Raw genomic sequence first — 21,968 nt, forward strand, 5'->3', positions numbered from 1 at the left:
AAATTAAATTTGACGCAAATTAAATCTCAATAAAAAGAATTTCTTTAAAACAGGTTCGTGCACTGATCATCGAAATTCAGAAGACGCGGACGGTCGCAAAAGTCGAGATGATCAAATTCAGAAGTAGATCGCTATGGGATTGTCGAGTCTATAAAAACTCACTCAAGGAAATTGTTATCGATATCGAGGCACATGAGGCCGAAATCGAAAAGCTGATAGCAAAAGACAAGAAACGGAGTCGTGACAGGCATGAGTTCACATCGGCTTGCCACGGAGAGATACCAAGGGAATTCTCTTGAAAGTCAAAAGACATCGTCCAACGAAGAAAAGAATCCAGGAAAAGATAGCTTAAACTTCAGAGAATCATATGAAGATTCATTAGATTCGCATGTCAAACGGAAAAAGAATATATAATGTCGATACAACTTATAATATAAATAACTGAGATCATACAGACCTTAAAATTAAAAATGTTAATTCCAAAAACAACAAAGCCGCTTTTATGACTAAAAACAGAAAAGAGAATTGAGTTGAGACATCGAGAGAAAGAGAGAGGTTGAAAAAAAAAATGATTACTACACAAAATAAAATATACGTTCATTAAAATTTCTAGAAAAATCAGAGAAAAGAAAATTTCATTCGATACCAAATGTGATTTCAAAGAAATCATGAAATCCTTCTGAAAAATCTGAAGAGATTTCTTCAAATTATTTTCAAAGAAACGATCAAATTGTAAGAAGATAATCAAAAGTTTGACAGATTTTCTGCATTTATAAGTAAAAGATAAAGATATTTTGAAAGAAAATAATCGTACCAACCGTAAATGTTTCAATCATAAGAAATAACAATAAAGATATCCTTAAATTATGTCACCAACAAACCAGGTCGACATTACAGGTCGACATTAGAAAAAATATAAGGAATATTAATTACAAAATGACAAATTTAAAATTAGATTTAGAGATGGTACGAGTATTTTAAGTTACAATTAGCTACAGATCACCTGACGTGATAGAGCAATTCGGGCAACAGATTCGGTTTCAGCACGCTAAAATCCCTCGAAAACGATTATTGAAATCTGAGATTTAAAAAAAGTCGAAATTCGTCGGCCTATATAATCATTTCAAAGATTATTTCAATTTGTGTACAAAAGAAGAATAAAATTAATTAATTTTCTTCTTTACACTATAGTAAAAATATTAACTTTTATTAATTGATGAATGATAATGTTACGATATTGTTACAACACAAATATAACTGTCTTGATAAATAAAAGTTACGTTCAAGAAATTGATATACATGATATTGCATTGTCTGTCTCAATCGGTTAGTTTACGCTGTCATATCATATTTTATTGTTATGTTTCAAATATCACAGGGAGCTGTATGGATAAAAGAAAAAAATTGAATTAATTCATATATATCCGCATGCTGTAAGACCGATATGGATGTCTTAATGATGTTTACAAAAATAGGTAATATAGATTCACGAAGTGTCTCGCTTAAACAAGCGAACAAAAATAAAAATTAATCGACCGCGAACACATATGTACTGCTTTAATCGAATGCATAGTTTATTAAGACGAACAAAATGCGACCAAGCGATGCGCGTATCGAAATCGGACACGGCACTCTCGATTTTCCGTGCCATTTGCGAGATCGTATTGGTTTTGCATTGATACAAATACTACGATCGATAACATACGTGACCCACTCTAGTAAACGAAAATAGATATTATCTCCTTTCTAAGATCGCACAAAGCCATTCGTCGGTCACACACAATTATTTAATATATAACGCATACATAATCATATTCTTAATAAAAAAAAAAAAAAAAAAAACAGCTATAATGGAGTCAAATCAATAAATAGAATTACGAATATGTGATTAAGTTTCGAAAATTCCTTTTACTTATCTTGTCTATTTCTGATGTTTTGTACAAAGAAATAGCGTCTGCTCAAGAATGTTCGTCTACGATCATTTTTACTGATTGGAAAGTTATTACACTAATGTTTGTGATTCAATTCTTCGTGGTCTTACAATAATCCATTGAAAAGATATCGCGACTAATCGGTACATACCGATTCTTCTTCGATAAGTTCTAGGATGATTATAGGTGGAGAGAATTGCTACAACGGGGTTCGTTCACGGATAATAAATCTGTCCCCACTATTTCAATCGGTCAGTATATGTACATACATGATGTGTATATCATATGCTGCCGGACAAAATGGCCATCAGCCATAGTAACCACCTGTTCGTGCCTGTGGCATTTGTCTTCTGCTTTCTGTCACCGTTCATTCATGCCTCGGATTCATATAGTAAGCAACCGACTCTTTATTTTACACGACAGTTTTATAATTTAACATCCTGCAAAAAAGCTGCTTATATTATCTCAATTTGCAAAAAAAGCGACAGAGATACACGGTCGACAAGTACTAATATTAACAGTAAAAGTATGATATTTTATTTGACGTTTTGAAGAAATAAAAATAAATTTCGTAATTATATAAAGATAACTTTTAAAAAATGTTTACTAAATTTGTAAAATTTAGTAAACATTTTAAAAGTTACGTTTTAAAATGTTAAAATTTATCAGTAATTTTATGTTATTATATTTTTAGTAAATATTAATAATCTAACATCAATATTATAGTCTTATTTCGACAAACTTTTAGATAGCAATCGACTTTAAGTAAATACGCACAGATAAATCTTACTGAACTTAAATAACATGACCGTGTGATTTTGGACAAAGTTAATGCATTGTAAATGTGCAAATTTAAATACGGAAAGAACTTATGAAGAAGTGCCGTAATACGATCCACTGTGGTGATCGTAGCCACTGTTACGCCATAATTTATGACGTAAGATACGACAAGCCAAATAAATAAAAAGAACAAAAAAGAACAAAAAAAAAACAAAAATCAATCTGAGTCCTATAACTGCCGTAACACGGAATCCTTATCTCTATCCGCTTCAGCGAATCGAGCAATGATCGCGAAATTTCTAAAAGAAAAAGATCGGAAGGAGACTGGCGTTTCTCTCATTTTCGCGGTGAGATTTCTATGATTTCTTTTCATTGTCTTCTTACGTCACTGTTATCGAGATGAATCGTATTTGATATGACTAAGAATATTGATCGGCACGCTGTTGAGGTTACGCTGATTATCCGACTTGCGATAATTTGATTTAACTCTTATCTCATCGAGTCTAAATCCATTGGAAAATCACCATTTTCACAGTGGCACCTCAATCAGATTGTTCACAGACACGAATAATATCAGAAAGTGTATTTGACGGTATTGAATACGGTTATATCCATTCTCGAATACGCGGCAAGTGCCGTACGTGCCACTAGTCAGCTCACAGGTCTTCCCGCTATTTCCAGCCGTTCCTGCGTCGTGTAGATAGGCAGGGAATCGTACCATGCGCGCATAATAGTGCAGCGTCTAGAGAGTTAAATATATCTTCGAAGTTTGCGCGCTCTCTCCAAATGCTTACATAATTTTCTCTATTTTAACTTTTGTATAGCATTACTACAGATTAAAAGATTAGATCATTAAAAATTCTGTTACGTGAATAAATTATTTTAATTTTTTGTAGTATATATCCGTGTTACTAATATATCGATCACTAAACAGTATCGCCTAGGCTGCGTTCCAAAATTTAACCTCGGTAACTAAAATAGAGTTCTATAATTCTATAATTCTATAATTAGAATTATAAACGTTTATCACACAAACAATAAAGTCTTATTTTCATCTGAGCTCCAACAAACGTAATAAAATTTTGATATAAGAATTATAGTTATAGGTATATAGAAAATATTTAATAATAAATCTTAGACAGTATGGTAAAAAAGGAGATGTGCAGTCTAATTTTCCTTACAGAAGAGTTGACACCAATTTGATTAATGGCTCGTATACGAGCTCGTTATAACTGAAAGAAATCGGAATATATGTGATCATCGTAAGAGAGACAAATAGAAGTTAGAATTAAATAATTAAATAATTACACTAGTGCGCGTTAGAATAAGAATCTCATAACTATTATTCTATCTGGCACGAGATAAAGAAGGCTCATTTATTAATGATATTCAGTGGTTTTCATCGAAAATCTTTTTGAACAATTAGGTTAAGCCCTGACGTCAATCTGGCAGATAAACTTGAATCCGTTCGAAATGGTTAGCGTCGGCTAAAGTCGCAGAGCGTTTCGCATAAAGTCGTGGCCGAATGCAATCTCCGTGCAGCGATAAAGGCTGTCGGATACTTTCAGCTCGTTATATCGATCCGCTCAAAATACGGTGCTAACTTCGTAGATTACAGTTTACTTCAGTGTCGTACTCCAGCGTCAAAGGGTAAAGTTGCTTTTTCCCCAACACAAAAGCTGGCGCACCCAAAATCTAATTCCATCGTCAGTAGCGGAGCATCCTGTGCGTCACAAAATAAATTAAATTCTACTAAAAGTGCTGCCCATTGGCGAGTTAATGTGAATCAGAATTTCTTTTTTGTTCTTGATTTACCTCGAAGTCGCATGTAATACAATACATATTACTATATGTATGTCACGAATCTTTGTAGCGCTTCTCTTTGATCTGATAACATTTCATCTGTAAATTATATGTTATAAACTATCTTAATATATTTTAATATCTGAAATATGTACGTTACATTCATACATTATATCTGACACGTTATAATGACCACTTTCTGTTTAAATTATGTTGAAAATTAAAGGAAGATGGTGGTTATTGATCACATTTTTCTGAATTTTGTTATATTTTCTCCATTTCCTCTTAAAATATAATATCAATAACGAACAAATCGTATTAGTCTTCGGAATTAAGCGCAGTCTCTTGGTTTTATCGAATATACGAGGTCTGTCAGAAAGGTAACGTTAATTAAATCGATAAAACCTTTTATTATACATTTGTGACTAATTAAATTATAATGATCCTCTTTAAAATATAACTCACCAGCATCTACACACCGCTGCTATAACGGTATTTCCACTGTTCGTAACATCCGGCATCCTAATCGTTTAAAAACGTGAGACTGTTTATGCTGTCCGTCACCGCTCCTTTAATTGATTCTGATTGATTCTGATGCTTCAAAATCGTGCCTCTTAACATTTAATTTTCGAAAATAAAAATGTCACACAGAGGGAAAGGTCTGGTAAGTAGGGTGATTGTGTAGCACCGTATTGCACACAATCCCTTTTTTAGTAAAAAATTCTCGAACTGAAAGCGCCGTATGCGCCTGAGCACGTGATGATAAAACATGATCACCAAATGCTTCTTTTAACTTTTCATTAAAACAATTTAACACAAAACTATATCGCATATCTTTACTGAATATTTTATCGCTCCATAACGCTCCATAACATGAAAATGATAACGATAATGAGGTCTATTAATACACCCTTATGTAAAACGTCATAATGACACCGAGTCGAAACTTATACTGCTTTTAAAGAAAGAACTAATACTTTACGTTCTGCCTGGGTTACAATTTTTCAATGTTGCCACATTGTACGCTATAGATTTAGACCTCGTAGGATTAAATTTAGCTAAAGTCAATTATCCGAAGATAAATTTTTTCGTAACTTCAAAGTGACTTGATGATTGCTAAAAAGAGAGTTTTCCCGCAAAACTAAACGTACAAATAAAAAAAAAAGCGACAGAAAATAGCCATGGTGACGACACATGCATCCGTATGCGCGTATACGCGGATGTCTGGCAGTTGACGAATCAAAAGTAAATACCGGTAAATGGACTCCACGCGAGAGCCGACTACGGCTGCCACAACGCTTTACTACGCTTTTATCTTGTTAATTACCGTCTATATCTCGCTAGCAATTAAATATCGTTAAACTGTACTCGATTGTGGTCAAGAGCGTGCAACTTCAGCTATGTCAGCAAAACGATTCGTTTCATTGTGCATTTACGAGCTAATACATGTTATACAAAACTGATCTCTTTTCATACTTTTATCACCTTCATGCTTTACAATGCAAACAATCTTTTTATATTGCCCTCATAATTAGTCAACAAGATTTTTAAACAACTGATAAATATTGGGACGGATCAATTATTTTATGAATAGTCGGATTGATAATATAATTAATAGACGGATGAAGTAAACTTTGCAGTGTTAAAAAGAAGAAATAATAAATGATAAGTCTGATGGCAAAAAAAAGATAGTTTTATAAAAGACATTGATAAATATAAAACAAAACAAGTTGCAAATAATTATATACATTATAAATAGGAAATACAATTACTGTTGTGAATAAATTATATTTATCTGTTTGTTAAGACGATCGATGACTAAAACTTTGATAACCGACCGCTTGCGCAGTTACTAGTTGCTTTAGCATAAAATAATACATCTCCAAGATTAATAAATAAGAAAGTCATCAGGAATGATAACGCAAAGTAGGAGCCATTAAGTGGCTCTTTGATAAGGATTCTCGACTTCAAGTACTTTTGGTTTATTTCACATTATATATTATTCGAAATGTACCAAGTAATGATTAAGTCTCGTCTTTAAGGATCAAGTATCCAACGTCAGTCTTGTTTGCAGATTACACTGACTCAAGACAGTTCGAGAAGAACCCCGCGATTTCGAGGCACATCAGGAACAATATTCAGCGGTTACCAAATTACAACTGGAAACCACCTGACAAGTACTATGGCCCGAGGTATTTCGGTAAACCGCAGTCAGTCACTTCGTTGATAATACAGATTGTTCATAAAGTTTCCGTTTTAGTTTCTGTTATGTCAAACGTCTTACATTTAAATTAAGTCAATAATAACGCCAATTTATAGAGTATTAAATAATCTCTTTAAAAAATGAATATATATATATATATATATATATATATATATATAATTAGACACAGTTTGTGTAAAATAAATCACACAAATGGCTTAAAAAAATTCCATACTCATTCTACATAAAGAATATCAAAAGTTGACATATACCTAAAGAATAATAATTATAAATTATGAATAAATAAGTCTTTTTAAGTAGTACAATTCGTGAAACAAAATTGCAAATAAAGTTATACGAAGCCAACCGTTTCAACAGGAAAGAATCGACGGAGAGAAACCTGGGGATGGAATTTACAAAACCCGAGGATTCGGAACAAAGGATGGCGAATCCGTGGGTAAAGAAAATGCAGGAGATAAGCCGACAGGAGAGAGAAAAATGGGCAGCGTATAGAAGAAACGTGAAACTTACCCTCGACAATGTCGAAGAAACTACGAAAGCAGGAAAACTTACCAACGACAAATCGATCACGGTGAGGACACATAGAAATTGCTTTTTTTGGGAGGAACATTAAATTAACCACAGTATTTTTTTTCGTTGTTATACTTCAATACGGAATTTCCAAGAAAATCATTAAATTATTTTTTAATACTTTTTGTTGCTACAGAATAAAATAATATTATTTAATACGTTACTTTTAATATAATATACTTCTAACAAAGGTAGAAAGTGAATCGTTGAAAGCAAATGTGGAAATGAGTCATAAAATTAAATTGAAATCGCAATAATAGATATTTCGACGCAAAATGATTGCGTGTTGCCAACTGAAGATTTATAGATTCAAATTATTAGAATGTGTTTAAAGTCAATTTAATAAAATCATTTATCACTTAATAAAATTATTAATGTTAGTCAATATTCAAAACATATGATATTTTGTCTACATAAAATGTGAAAATAGATACACTTTTTCACAACTGAAACATCATTATCTTAAAGACTTTTTAACATAAAATCAGCTTTTTATTGATTTTTTTATAAAGCTTTTTATATAAAAAGATGAAAAAAAAAACGTAAAAATATACGGAAAAATTTTAAATATGTTAATTTGTACATTTTTCTATAATTTCTTATTATATAATAGCTTGATCCTGCCACTTTAAAACCACTCGTACAGGATCTATCAGCAGATCAAAACACCACAAACGTGAAAGACGACTCTTCTGGCAATCGATTGCACTCTTCTTTGTCAAAACAATACGCAGAGACAAATGTCGATGGAGCATCTAATAAAAAATTCAAAAGTAATGGATGGAGTACAGATATAAGAAATTCATCTGAAAAATTTTTTCAAAAGACACCTATTACGGGAACTCATCAACGACACAAGGACTATGAAATATCCGACATAAAAGAAGATCCATTCTTCAAACGGAATGCAACTACCGATTACGAGAAAAGCGAACTCGGAGAAGATCATCTCAGTTCCATAATAAATTCGCATCCTGAACAATCGATCTCACAACAATTGAAGGATTCACATATCCTTAAAAGTAGTACGAGCACGCATAGAAGTTTTACGAAATCTTCAGAAAATGACAAAAACTTAAATTATATGAATAGTTCCAAAGAATCTCCTATAAAAAAATACTCAAAACAGTTTAATTTCTCTCGAAATAACAAGAAGGAAAGTAGCTACGACAATAAAGAGTTCGAAGAGAAAACGGCGAATTTGTTGATACAGAAAAGCAAGAAGGATGATAATGTAAATTCACATCCTGCAGAGTTAGTCTTACAACAATCAAAAATTCCACATGTCCCTAAAAGTCCTATAGATAAAAATTTTAAAAAGTTTTCTGAACCTAGCAAGAATTTATATCATAAGATCGATTTCAATCTTCCTGTGAAAAAATATCCCAGACAATCCAGTCCTTCTCAGAATGACAACAAGGAAAACAATGAGGACAATAAGAAGGATGACGAGAAGATCATAGCTGCGAGATCATTGATGTGGAAGAGCAAGGAGGACAAACATAATGCGGAAGGAAAGGATGTGAAAGGGAATCACGAAATATCGTTTCATTCTGGTAGGTGGGGCATGAGCGTCTCATCGCCGCCTGTAAAATTTCTGAAGGATATGTCTCGACGCTCGAAGCATCGGAAAAATGAGGAACAGGTCGAGGAAGATGGAAAGCGCCATTTGTTTGGTCGATGGGGTATGAGCGTCGCCTCACCTCCGAAAGAATTCTTCGAGGATATCTCGATGCATCGAGGACACGGAACCGAACGCTTCACTGCGAAAACAGGGTCAAGGCCGAACGAGGTCAAAGGATCTTCCGATGATCGACCGCCAATTCACCAAAGTCATCGGAATTTGCAAACGACTCTGGTTCAACAATTAATGACTGATGAGCACTATAAGAAACTTGTGAGGACTTTGCTTGGAAAAGTTCCAAACGGTCTTTATGATTCCAAATATCCAGATTCCAACTGGAATAACTATCCAACAGACACTGACCTTAATAACGACTTGTTTTTAGGATTTTTACAAGCTTTGCGGTCGTATGTCTGGCAGGATGACATGGATATACCGATGTCCTGTCGTATGCGAATTCCATACGCTTCATTCCGTATCTAGAAAATATTCTTCTTTACTTTGCATCTACTTCATTTTATTGTTGTTGAAGTAAAATGATTAAAAGTTAGATAATTGCACTATGAAAAATAACCGTTAAATAATAATAATTAAAAATTCTAAAAACATATAGTAGTTCAGGTAAATGCTTATTCATTCGTGTTAAGATATCTTTGTTAGGATAAATATTAATTATTTTTACTTCGTAGTAATGTTTCTCATACACGTGTAAATATATGTTTTAAATGCGCGCATTATCATTTTTTCTAAAAATATATTGTTTTTTTCATATTATACTTTTTCATATACTAGTAATACATTAATTTTTTCATGTGCTTTCAATATATTCAACACTATAATAAAATACTTGAATACAATTCATTACTTGATTCATTACTTAATATGTATTTTTCTTGTACGCCTAAACATTGCTAGTCAATGTTCTTTTATTAGTTACATTAGTAAAAAAATGCACATGTGCAAAAATCGTAAAATATAATTTAACGAGGAGCTACTATACCGATATCGTATAATGTTCGTACCGGTAATTTTCGTTATGAAAACAAGATAAGCAATTGATTTATTATTAATGACAATATTATGTTTTATGTACACACACAATAAATTCGAAGCACAAAGATAAATACGAAAGCAGATAGCGAATAAACTTCTTTTGATTTAGCATTAGAGATACAAAATTTTAATATTTTATTACTAACGTAAGAAGTAATAAAAAAATTGTAATATTGCTAACAATCAAAGAGAGAAAGTTAATTACAGATAAAATTATTACACTTCATATTTAATTGAATTTGCCGATACGAGATGGTGAGTCCGTAATTCCTAAGCACAGCGATAAATTAATATAATCAGTCTATTAAAGCAGCATGTTGACATTTTGCGGCATCGTAATATCATGATACCTAATTTACAACTTCGCATCATATATAACCATGTAATCATAGTTTATGTATTCACGTTAATCGTGCAAATCGACATGTTGTTTGGTAATATCTCTTGTTTCTTCTTTCTGTGGTGGCATGCATCTTTTTTCGTCACACACTTCGTTACAACGAGGCAACATAAAAGTCGTCCAGGAGAAATACGCAGAAAGTAAAACGACATTCCACTAGGATAAGCCCCAGAAGGGGAATCGTCCTCGGGGAAGAAATCCTCGGACATGACAATAAATCCGCTCGCAATGTTAAAAACGCGCGACAGACTGCATCGTTAGATTTTTTATCGTGTACAACCGTACGGTCGAATATTTATATACACAAATACTACATAAGTAATACTTGCTTTTATTTCATATAATGTTCAACATTCCTTGCTGCATTATTACGTATTTTTGTCTATGTGCAAAAGCATCAGCAAATATTTAAAAATACGAATATACGGTCAATGCACTTCTTTCTTTTATTTCTTTCAATATCTCGTGCTTTGGATTTGCGTTTAATCTTGTTGAAAGGTGTTTTAATAAATTATTTTAATCTCATATATATTAAATGCTAATAAAAATACATACATTTCAAAGACAAATTTCAAAAACGAAAAGTAGATTTTTTATAAAATAAAATTAAACTTGTAATATAAAACATTTTATTTTATTTAAATAATTGTATGCATTACGGAATTTTTATATGATGCGATTGCAAGTGGTGTTATTACTTTTATTATTATTACATTATTGATGGACCTAATCGCGTAAAATGTAAAATCAAAGCTATTTAGATGCATGAACATATCGTAGAAAAGTCAATCGTAAAATATTGTCATCCTCTACCATTATTAACAGAAACTCCGTATTCAACCAGCTGGTAACATTTCTAGTTCGCTGCCAATACGATTACGACCATTACGCAATATGTGTAGAAGTCCTTGATATTGACGATCTCTCGTCAAAGTGTTTGAAGCGCATTAATAAAGTTTTCTCATCGTAATATAATTTATACCATAAGCTTGCAATAATTTATACATAATAACTTTGCGATTAGTAATAACGCCTAAATAATAATAAAAACGTAATAAATGATATGAAAAACATAATGAAAATAATGATGATAAGCTGATATAAATTTCTAAACGTTTTACGTTCAGTTTCAGGAGTTAATTAACCAGTTAATTATTTCAGCATTTAATATATGTATATAAAGACTAATTTTACATTTTGGTGACATGCGTTTGTATAAATTATAATCAGTTTCAAAAGTCATTACGGAGTTTTTGTCCAGAGTTGTTACAATTTTGATGATTAAAGATTATGTAGGAGTTATAACTCACTATACATATATTTCACTCTATTTCAGAAATAATTTCAAAATATCTTTAAGATAAAAAACATTCGCGTAAAATGGTTATATATTGACACGTAAATTAATTAATTGTTCATATCGGCTAAAGAGAGAATAGATAATGTTTGCCGAAATTATTAAAAAAATAAGGAAACAAACCGTGAAGACGAGACAAGATGAAAGGAGTAAAAGAGCAATCGATAATTCGGAGATAGCAGGAAATTTTTGGTATTCTCGGAAAAAGTTCTTGCTATCGTCCAAACGTTTTCTGATTAAAATTACACGGAAGCTCTTTTTACATCTCGGTCGTAACTAACAAATGTTTGCAGATCTTCACTGACTGATATACTGCAAGAAAGTACCAAGTACCATCAAAACTAGAATGGAGAACTACCTATCTCATTTTATGTCGAGAAAAATACACTTGTCAAAAGAACGTGAAATACATAGTTATTCCATATCGAGATTCTCTCTCTCTCTCTCTCTCTCTCTCTCTCTCTCTCTCTCTCTCTCTCTCTCTCTCTCTCTCTCTCTCTCTTTCTCTCTCTCTCTCTCTCTCTCTCTCTTCAGAGAGAGCGCATACAACTAATTCTGCTAAAAAAATATTTCCAAACTGAGATATTTTTGAAATAGAAAAAAAAAAAATTATGTACAAAAGATTGCAACTGCATTACATATAAAAAAAAGAACATAAGACTTATTATATACTAAAATATTCGTACTGCAATTGATAAATTGCATTCTAAATCTAAATCATATGAAATCAGATGAGAAAACTCGGGGCTACTTTCAATTTGAGAAATTATTCGGATTATTCGAAGCGGATTGTTGCTATAGAATGCAGAGAAAGTGTGAAATGGAGTCTGTCGGGGGAAATATCGAAGGAATCATCGCTTCATGCCACGCTATAGAATAAATAAAACTTCCTTTGCCGCGCGCGTCAAAGTTCGATCGTAAAGAGGGAGTTGAGATACCGCGCTGGAGCAGCTTCTTCTAAAATATGTTTTCTATACCGAAACGCTGGTGATTCGCGTTTTATGTCCCACCTTGCCAATTGCGTCTGAACGAAGTTCGACTAACCCACGAATTCACACCACGAGTAACAAAAATATTCAACATCGAAGTAATGTTGCGCGTTCTGAGTAAACGCAAGATATAAAATCTTTTATGGATACAATATTTATTATTTATTATTTAGAAAATTATTATTAACCAATATAATAAGACGTACAAAAGTTAGTACATACGTGATAATTTTGTTTATTTTAATTAGTAATTTAATAGTGAATTTGTTATCATTGTTGTTAATAGAACGCATATGCTAAGAAACCATATATGTTATAATCTGAATTCCATTTATAAAAGATTATCGGCAATGCTATATGTCCGAAATAAATAGAGATAAAAAATCAGAAAACCTATATATAAGTAGAGATCGTAAAGAGCAATTGAATGCTCTTTTACGAGTATTCTATATTTACAGTCGAGAAACACCGGTCAAAAAAGACTCGATGGTGAAATCGGCCACTTCTGAACAGATCGGCAAAATATGAACATGAAGTCATTGAAAGAAATTTGATCCCTCACTTACTAATATTATTTCATACTCATCTCATCTCACTAATATTTACTCCTACACGTTAAATTAAATTTATTAAATAAATATAATATATCACATTTCGCGATAACAGTTTAAATAACACATTTATTTTTATATATCAGATATTGCGTGATAAAAATAAATAAGAAAAATAAAAATAAATTTTTAATTTTAAATAACGTAGTTTGTTTTAAGGAATAGATATAGTATAACCCATCTCGAAACAGATTTAATGATTGACGTAATTCAGAGATCCATCCTAGAACCACGCATATGCTCATAACTATGTTGGAAGCGAAGACAAACAAACAACATTTCGCTTTAAAGAGGTGCGCCTGTCTTGTACAATATGATATGCAATTATACCTGGTTTTTATAAAAAGCAAAAGGAACTGTGCCACTGGCTCATACATGCAGGCCAATTATGACAACTTGGCGTACGACATTAAAAACTCGTTTTTACGTTTTAACGCGATAATTGCACCGTAAACGATCGTTTCTCATTTCCCTGCGGCATGACATCGGCTTCGGAAAAACAAGTATTGCGCTCGCCAACGACGCTGACAATGGCCTGTTATTCTCGAAGCATTTATGGCCTATAATGGGTGTAAGGTGAAAATCTCGTGCAATTGACTTTGACTGACGCAGAATAACGTTGCGCGTTGGACAATTGGAATTTAATGTCATTAAGCTACAGATCGTGCAGAGTTCTAAGGATAGCATCCGTCGTTAACAAAAATGGACGAAGAAAGATAACTTATCTCGAAATTCTTTCTTTTGCTATATATTCTTAAGGTAATAAGAAAATTTAATAATCGTATTCAACATTAAGAACATGAATAAAGATGGCTAGCTGCATTTTACTTTTGGTAAAAAAAACCAAAAAAGTGAAAAAAGGAACGTTAAATATAACTTCCTAGAAAAAAATTGCATTTAAGTTTATCCCTTTACACCTGCATATCTATACCTCGTAGCTTGGAAGTGTATTTATTGTGGACCAGCTATTATCGAGACGCTTTGCACATTTGTCCGTGTACACACCTGTGGCAGGGAGCATGTGATAATAATCATATCTTGCGTGTGCGTCTGATAATGCATCGGTCTGTAATTACGGTCTGTAATCTGACAAACGATCAATTCCTATAGCGCAATCCATAATGTTGCATCGTTATATTATTAAGGTAACAACCAAGACGCAACATATAATGTCAATGGAATCTCATGGCTATCAAATAACAACCAAAAACTGATTTAGTTAAATATTTGCATTAACATGTAATTTGCGTGATTTATCAGCAGAGATATGTAAGTAATATTCTACTTTGAATGCAATGAAACATTTTGCAAGTAAAGCTTCCGCGCAGCAATGTGATGTCTCGACGCGATAAAAATTCGTCATTTTATTTCTTTTTATATTCATAAAGTTAGATATATATATACAGGGTGAGTTTTATTTCGTATGCAAATTATCTCCGTCAATTATCTCAGAAAATATTGGTTTATTACCCCAGTAAGGCCCAACACAGGCCCCAAACCCAAAAATTAATAAAATCATCTATTCACTTCCTCTGAATCCTCCACCTTTTATCTGAAACATTTTTCCAATAAACCAATACTTTCTGAGATAATTGACGGAAATAATTGGCACACAAAATAAAACTCACCCTTATATGTATACATCGTTAGTTGAAATATTATTGTAAATTTAATATACATTTCTCACAGAATATATAATAATTGATAATATTTGCTTGACAAAATAGAAAATAGTTTAAGATTACATTTTCCAGTGGTTTCAGTAGGAAAAATTTTCAAATGTTCTTAATATTTAATTAAGAGGTCGTAGTCTTCGTTACCGATGCCACAAACGACATATGCGGAATTTTGTCTGTGATGTATCGAATTGGACAATCGTGAATACCGCAGGTACAAACCGAGCTAATATTCCGGCGTCCATATTACGAGCTAAGTTAAGCCCGTCGTCTCCCTTCGCTTGAGTCCCTCGTATGAAACAATCGGCTCGCATCTTAATTACGCGGCCATAATTTAGCAGTCGGCGCATCCTCGAGCAGGTATTCGACCCATGCGAAATGTATGCGAGTCTGCGGATTATAGTTCGTCCTGCGAGCAGCGATTACGGCAAACAATGCCGACGATATCGAGTGCCACGACAACTACCGTTCGCACCGCTCTCTCTCTCTTCTCTAAAATAAGCGGAAACGCGGAACTGTGCTTTGCCTTCAAACGCGGAAATAACTACGAGTTAACGTGCATCGTTCACGTAACGTACATACATGGTGCATCGTATATTTTCGATTACACGATAACGTCTTCTGATGCTGCCTTATCTGCATAAAGTACAATTCTAGCTTGCGCTTAATTACGCGAATAAATTTGCTCGTTGTGAGTGCAGTCGGAAGAAAACGTTTCTCTTCAAAAACTTGCACCTCTGCTCTTTTAAAAATAAGTTGATTACTCGGAACTTACTGCCCCGTGGAGATTAGCATTTTTCTGCTAGAATTATCGCGACTCTTTTCTTACAACAATGCTAAATGGTTTGAAGAGATAAACTCGCATATTAACTTTCTTAGTTCTTCTCGTATGGTATATATCATCATAATAACATTAAATACTTTTAGCGTGAAAAAAGGTACGTTATTCTTTCACGAGAAGAGATATCTTTCACGAGAAGCAAAACTTTTATCTCAAGATAAATGGTCTAGACCCGAGAGAAATATCCTTACAATTAGTTTTACAAAACAAAAAAGGAAATAAATACATCATATTAATTTCTCAATTATTAAGTATCAATATTTAATTTATTAATTAAAAGCGTACAGTTAAAAGGGAATCATTAAATATTGTAATGTGATTTAGTCATCGACATATGTTACTGTCGTTATTGAAGATGTTCTTAATCGTAAACGTTACACACATCACGATGAAAAGAGATTATTAAATATAAACAACACTTACCCACAACGCATAGCCGACCAAACATGTGACAAATGCTATCATAATTCCGTACATCGTAGGTAAAGTATCTTGAACGCATTGCCCTTTCTCCATGCTGATTTTCTCAACAGTGCACAAAACAGGAAGATACGTTGCGTTAATTTCGATCAATCAATCGTCCTAGTCTCGAATATTTCTTTCCTTGAAGAGGAGCATTCGCTCTGAGTAAATAAGAACCCGAGTGCTCGTTGTTCGGTAAGGGTATATCGATAAATCTGGCCCTCGGTGCAGCTATTTGCTGGAAAAGCGTTCGACGAGGAAACACGAGTAGAGCTACAAACGCGAAGAAGAGACGATAGAGGAAAATCGGAGAAGACGACGGAGGAAGAAACAAGACGGCTCTCGTCGAGTTCTCAAGGGAAAGATTTATAGTAGTTGCCTATCGAACGCAATTTCTAACGCGGGATACACTCGAGATCGTGAAACAAGCGTTCTTTCTCTCAAACTACGCTATATTTTTTGCTAAATTTCCATCTTTTTTTAAATTATCAAGAAAATAACCCTTTACATGACCTCGTTCCATAGTCACAAAGTTTAGAATTTGATCAAAACTTACAATATTGACGGAAAAAGTTAAAACGACGGGGTGAATAAGAATCTAATTTAGCTGCAGTTATGTTTACTTAACATTTTTCGTCATCAAGCAATCATCGAAGTTTCAAAATTTATGACATTTTATTAGCAAAATCGGTAATCATAAATTTCTTACAATCTTATATACTCTCCGAGTACATCATTTTTAATTAGTTTATGTTATACAAATTGCTATTGTATAAACATCACTCTAGCGATAAGGGCAAAAAAATAACTTTATATATATACATATATGTATGTGTAAAGCGCGCGTTTTTGCTAATAAATTATAAAAATTATAAAAATTTGTGCACTTTTCATTCACGTCTCATATTTCGACAAAAAATTACGAGCATTTTAACGATGCGCTTGTTAATTGAACGAACAAAAGATTGACGCGTCGAGAATAAACCGTCCAGACTAGTTAAAAATTAAGACCGCTTAAATCGCAATGACCCATCTGCGTCGTTTCACACCAACGACCGCGACGCCGCGATTCGTTTCCAACGATGAAGTCGTCCCCGGGTATCCATCTCGGGGAATCGTCGGTGACATCGAAAAGAAAAACTCTCTTTCTCTCTCTTTCTCTCTCGACATTTGAAAGTTCACTTGGCAGCGAGACGGATGGGAAGGTTCCGTATCCGTACGATCGCCGGTCGATCACCGTCACCGAGTTCGCGAGGAAAACGCGAGGTTGAACAGCCGAGGTGCAAAATTCCACCTTGAACGAGATACGGACGGTCACTGGTTTCTAGTTTTGGCTAGCGTTTCTGGTTACTCCCAGACGCGCTGGACGCGGAAACGCGTATTAATAGTCCGACAGAAACGGAATCTGGGTGGTCAGAATGTGCGAAGAGAACAGAACGAAGAGAGCAGACAGACACCGATGGTTGCAAACGGACGTGCAAGATATCAGTACTCAAGATGGATTTAGCGCCGATTTATTTGCTTTAACAAATGTACGAATGGTATATATATCGATCAGTGCCAAAAAGGCTACGAACATGTCGATCACGTGTAGCTCGGCTTCTGCCGTGCCGAGATATTCTTATCTCGTAAAAATATGTTTATATGTTTATATAAATAACATAAATTCAATCCGCGTGCAGACATAGAATATCGTGTAAATATGTAGATTTACAATATAAAATAGGTTGCAATCGCATCGCTATTATAAAATTACTCCATCAGATTGCTCACACTTCAATGATTTAAATGCAATCCTAGAGTTAGCGAGATAATTGCAGTGGATATCTCTCGACAAAGGCGCGCATGCAAAAAAAAAAGTAAATGATGTGCCGATAGTAATTTCAAATCCAATTACAATGAACAATCCACACAGAGCCATTTATCGCTATAGCTGCTCTTTCATGACCAGACAGTTCAATCGTAAAGTGAGCATATTGCTTGTCGCGGTGACGACATGTATAGACATTTGTAAACAACTCGTTCAACGTTCGTCGCCTTACGACTCATTTATTGCGTACTCATTCGTATTTGCTGACTCTATAGCCAACAAGACGCATTCAAAGGGAATCCCATCACGAGAGAAATCGCCTTCTCAATTTAAATTTTTCATTATCCAAAAGCGTCAACGCGCTCGCGTAATAAAATACGCATTTCATGCGCAAATAAGTGAAAAATGGAAATATAATGTAGTAACATCGCGCGACACATCATTTTCGTTGCAAAATAAATAAATAAAAATAAATTTAATAAAATAATAAATAAATAAAATTATACCAGTAAATTAACTACCTACCAGTAAATTAGTACCTCATCAAAATATTGTATAAAAGTAAGTAAACTTGCGAATGATAGCTCTTAATGCAAATTCACGTAAAATTGTATGAGTGACAGATCTATCGAATAATGGAAAAAAATTTCTTTCAATTTTCCGCAGCCAAAAGATGATCTTGCGAACTCTATATCGACGTTCGCGCATGGCATAAAATACAATTTGGCGGATGTCAGGCCGCGTCGCGCCGCCCGCTCGCGCGTCGTGGACCATCGTCAGCGTGTCGTTGCTGTTGCTAGTGCTACTACCGACGGTGGCGCGGCGTAACAAAATTTAATTGGATTTATCGATCGGTTTTCTCATTCCCATTTTCCGCACGTCCCGGCAATTAGAGACTAACGTCCCGTTGCAGGTGATCCGTTGACGCCGTTGCACCGATAGCGAACAACGCGAAAATCCGCCGACGAGCCGACGAGCCGACAATCGGTAATCGGCATCGGTAAGCCCGACGACCGATGATTTTATTCCATTCGCTTGATCATGGACAGCGTGTGCCTGCCCATAAAGATCGTGTAAGCGTCGATAGTCATGCCGATAGCTTGAGCTAGCTTATCGTGCAACAAGCGATATGCGCTTGCCGCCCAAATCTGTTCACATGGCGACTAAAAAATTCGGCATTTGCATTTATCTAATATAAGGCATATGTAGGTATACGAATTTTTCAAAAGTCGACGCAGTGATGTCATGGCATACACCGTCATAACATATATTATATCTTTCTCACTTCATTGCAATATCGTGCTCTGATCAAATGTAATGTCAAAGCCAATATAATTTTACATAATACAAATATGTATAAAAGTGTAAAATAACACATTAAACTGTCTTTATAAAATACTTTGTGGATTCCAGAATATACACAAAGAATAGCGTGTGTTACGAATGTTATATGTGTACAATCATTTTAGGACTTAGAACATGAAATAAAAAAACCAATAATTAAGTGGTTCAAGATGAATGTCAGTGTGCATATTGGTTCACACGGTATCTAATATCAGGAACTCGAACAAATATATCGGAAGAAAATAATGCAAGGAATATCAAGTTACCGAAATGGGTATATCGCATATTCCTAAAAAGTAGACGAAAATCCTATGTAAGTTCACCGAGAAAGCTGATCACGTTTCAAACATTGTCGTGTTTCTGACAGTTCCAAATTCGAAAGCTGTCACGTGTAGTTTTCGCAATACGTCTGCTTAGTGGAGACGACGTGCCGTCGAAAGAATCAATAATGATATGATACATTATTGTTGATTATGATTATATCTACTCAATAAATGGAAAATACGCGCAAAAATATAAGAAGGCTGGAAATATATATAGTGAAACATCTAAAATGGAAATAGATATTTAAATTGAAATCATGATTTGGGACCAGTGGTTCAATTTAATTTAAATTAGGTAATAATATAATATTTAATTACAAAGGACAATAAAATTGAATATAGAGATATATATGTTCTTAAAATAGAAAAGATTAATTTACGACTTTAGATAAAACATATCTCAGCTTTCTTCGTTTATAAATATTCTAAAAATTAAAACAAAGCATAAACTGTATAAACTATAAACCATAACCATAGTTATCGGGGTAAGTATAAAAAGGAAGAAATTTTGACATTTAAATTTTTGGATGTAAGTAAAGACAATTTCATATTTAACAATGGTCAAAAATCAAATTCCTACTGTATTCATTGAAGATAAAGAAGAGACAGACATAATCAATAATAATATTGTTCTATCAGTAGTCGATACAATACCAACTACAGCAGCTTTGTTGTCAGAGCTGCAGAAGGTAAAGTAGATCTCTGCACACTAAAATTTCTGGTTATATACAAGTTACCGATTGAGAAAACAAAAGATATATACGTAATATGCAAAAAAATAACAATTAACACTTAGTTAGTATCGTCAGGTGTTCAAACATAACAAATTTTGTAACTTTAAAATCTACAAAACACATGTTTTTAATGAAAAAATAAACTGAGTATTATTCTATATAGTAGTTATCTAAGAAAGTATAATAGAGGCCGGAGTAAAGAAAAGAGAGAGAGAGAGAGAGAGAGAGATCAATTCTATGCAAATTAAAAAGGTGCGGCAAAGAATTCTTAAATGTATCGTTATATCCCGATATATTGTCACATAGGTACGTGCAACTATTCGACCGCAGTACATGCAGATGTATTTTAACGGATATGCACAAACACGATTCAAACAACTAATTATTCCAAAACGTGATAAATAGAATATAAGTACTTTATCGGCATACATATCATACATTTTAATCACCCTTGATAAATAAATTGAGCTATGGTAAAAGCGCGATTATAAAAAAAACCTACATATTTTCATGAAATATTTTTTACATTTTTATAAATTCTTTTATAAAATAGCACGAGCTCTTCTTTTCTACTTAACGACAGTTAAACGAGGGCGGAATGCTACTATCGATATTTCTGTACGTTTTCGTACGGACAACGCGACTTATCCCAAACGTAAGATACGAACGCTCATGATGATCATGGGATTTTCTTGATGGAGATAACATTAAGACGCGAACTAGTTTAGGTTCTTGCTAACCACCTCTTACCCACCATCAAGTCACCTTTGACGACACAGGAAAAAACTCGGGTCGTTAAGGTCCTGTCACACGTATCTCAAGCGAGTGCATTGACTTTTTCAAAGCATCGAGGTTATTACTCTAAAGTTACCAATTACCACGTGCTCTTACACGCAATGGTGAATTATTATATGCTCTTAAAAAAAGACATCAAGCATATACATATCAAATAAAAAGTTTTTAAAATAATAAAAACCAAGAATTATTATAAGTGAAACACTCGGTAACATAACAATTTTTAATGCAAATGTATTAACTCTCTCGCCATTCTGTGAGCAAAACATTATAAAATAGAGGAAGCAATGACCAAGATGCACAGAAATGGCTATCGTATAGTTGGCAAAGCTGCTTATATGGCAACTTAAGCGGTAACCCGTTTCAAGAGAGCTGCAGTTTCCTATATATCGCGCCACTCACATTTACTCACTCCCCAAGTATCTACCAAATTAGGTAAAAAAGATATATATGTTAGCTTATCACTTCGCAAATAACATCACGTTGAACATTAACTTTAAAACTTAGACTTAGAGCAAAGACTTTCTAAAAAAGTTATTCGTTCACGTTTCACTCACCAACAAGACATCATTTCTACAAACATATTCTTGTGTATTCTCGAAATAATCGCTTAAAGACTCAAACCTTTCTTTTCATGCTCA

At 33.7% G+C, this 21,968-nt stretch overlaps 1 protein-coding gene and 1 pseudogene across 2 annotated transcripts in view; one reads left to right on the forward strand and one right to left on the reverse strand.

The window, feature by feature from the left end:
- The window catches only part of LOC139810364 (uncharacterized), a 293,594-nt gene that overhangs the window by 158,169 nt on the left and 113,457 nt on the right, over positions 1-21,968 (reverse strand). The gene's annotated exons all lie outside the window — the stretch shown is intronic.
- LOC139809380 (uncharacterized) lies at positions 2,201-9,658 on the forward strand (annotated as a pseudogene).

This window comes from Temnothorax longispinosus, chromosome 3, assembly GCF_030848805.1.
Source record: "Temnothorax longispinosus isolate EJ_2023e chromosome 3, Tlon_JGU_v1, whole genome shotgun sequence".
NCBI lineage: Eukaryota > Metazoa > Arthropoda > Insecta > Hymenoptera > Formicidae > Temnothorax > Temnothorax longispinosus.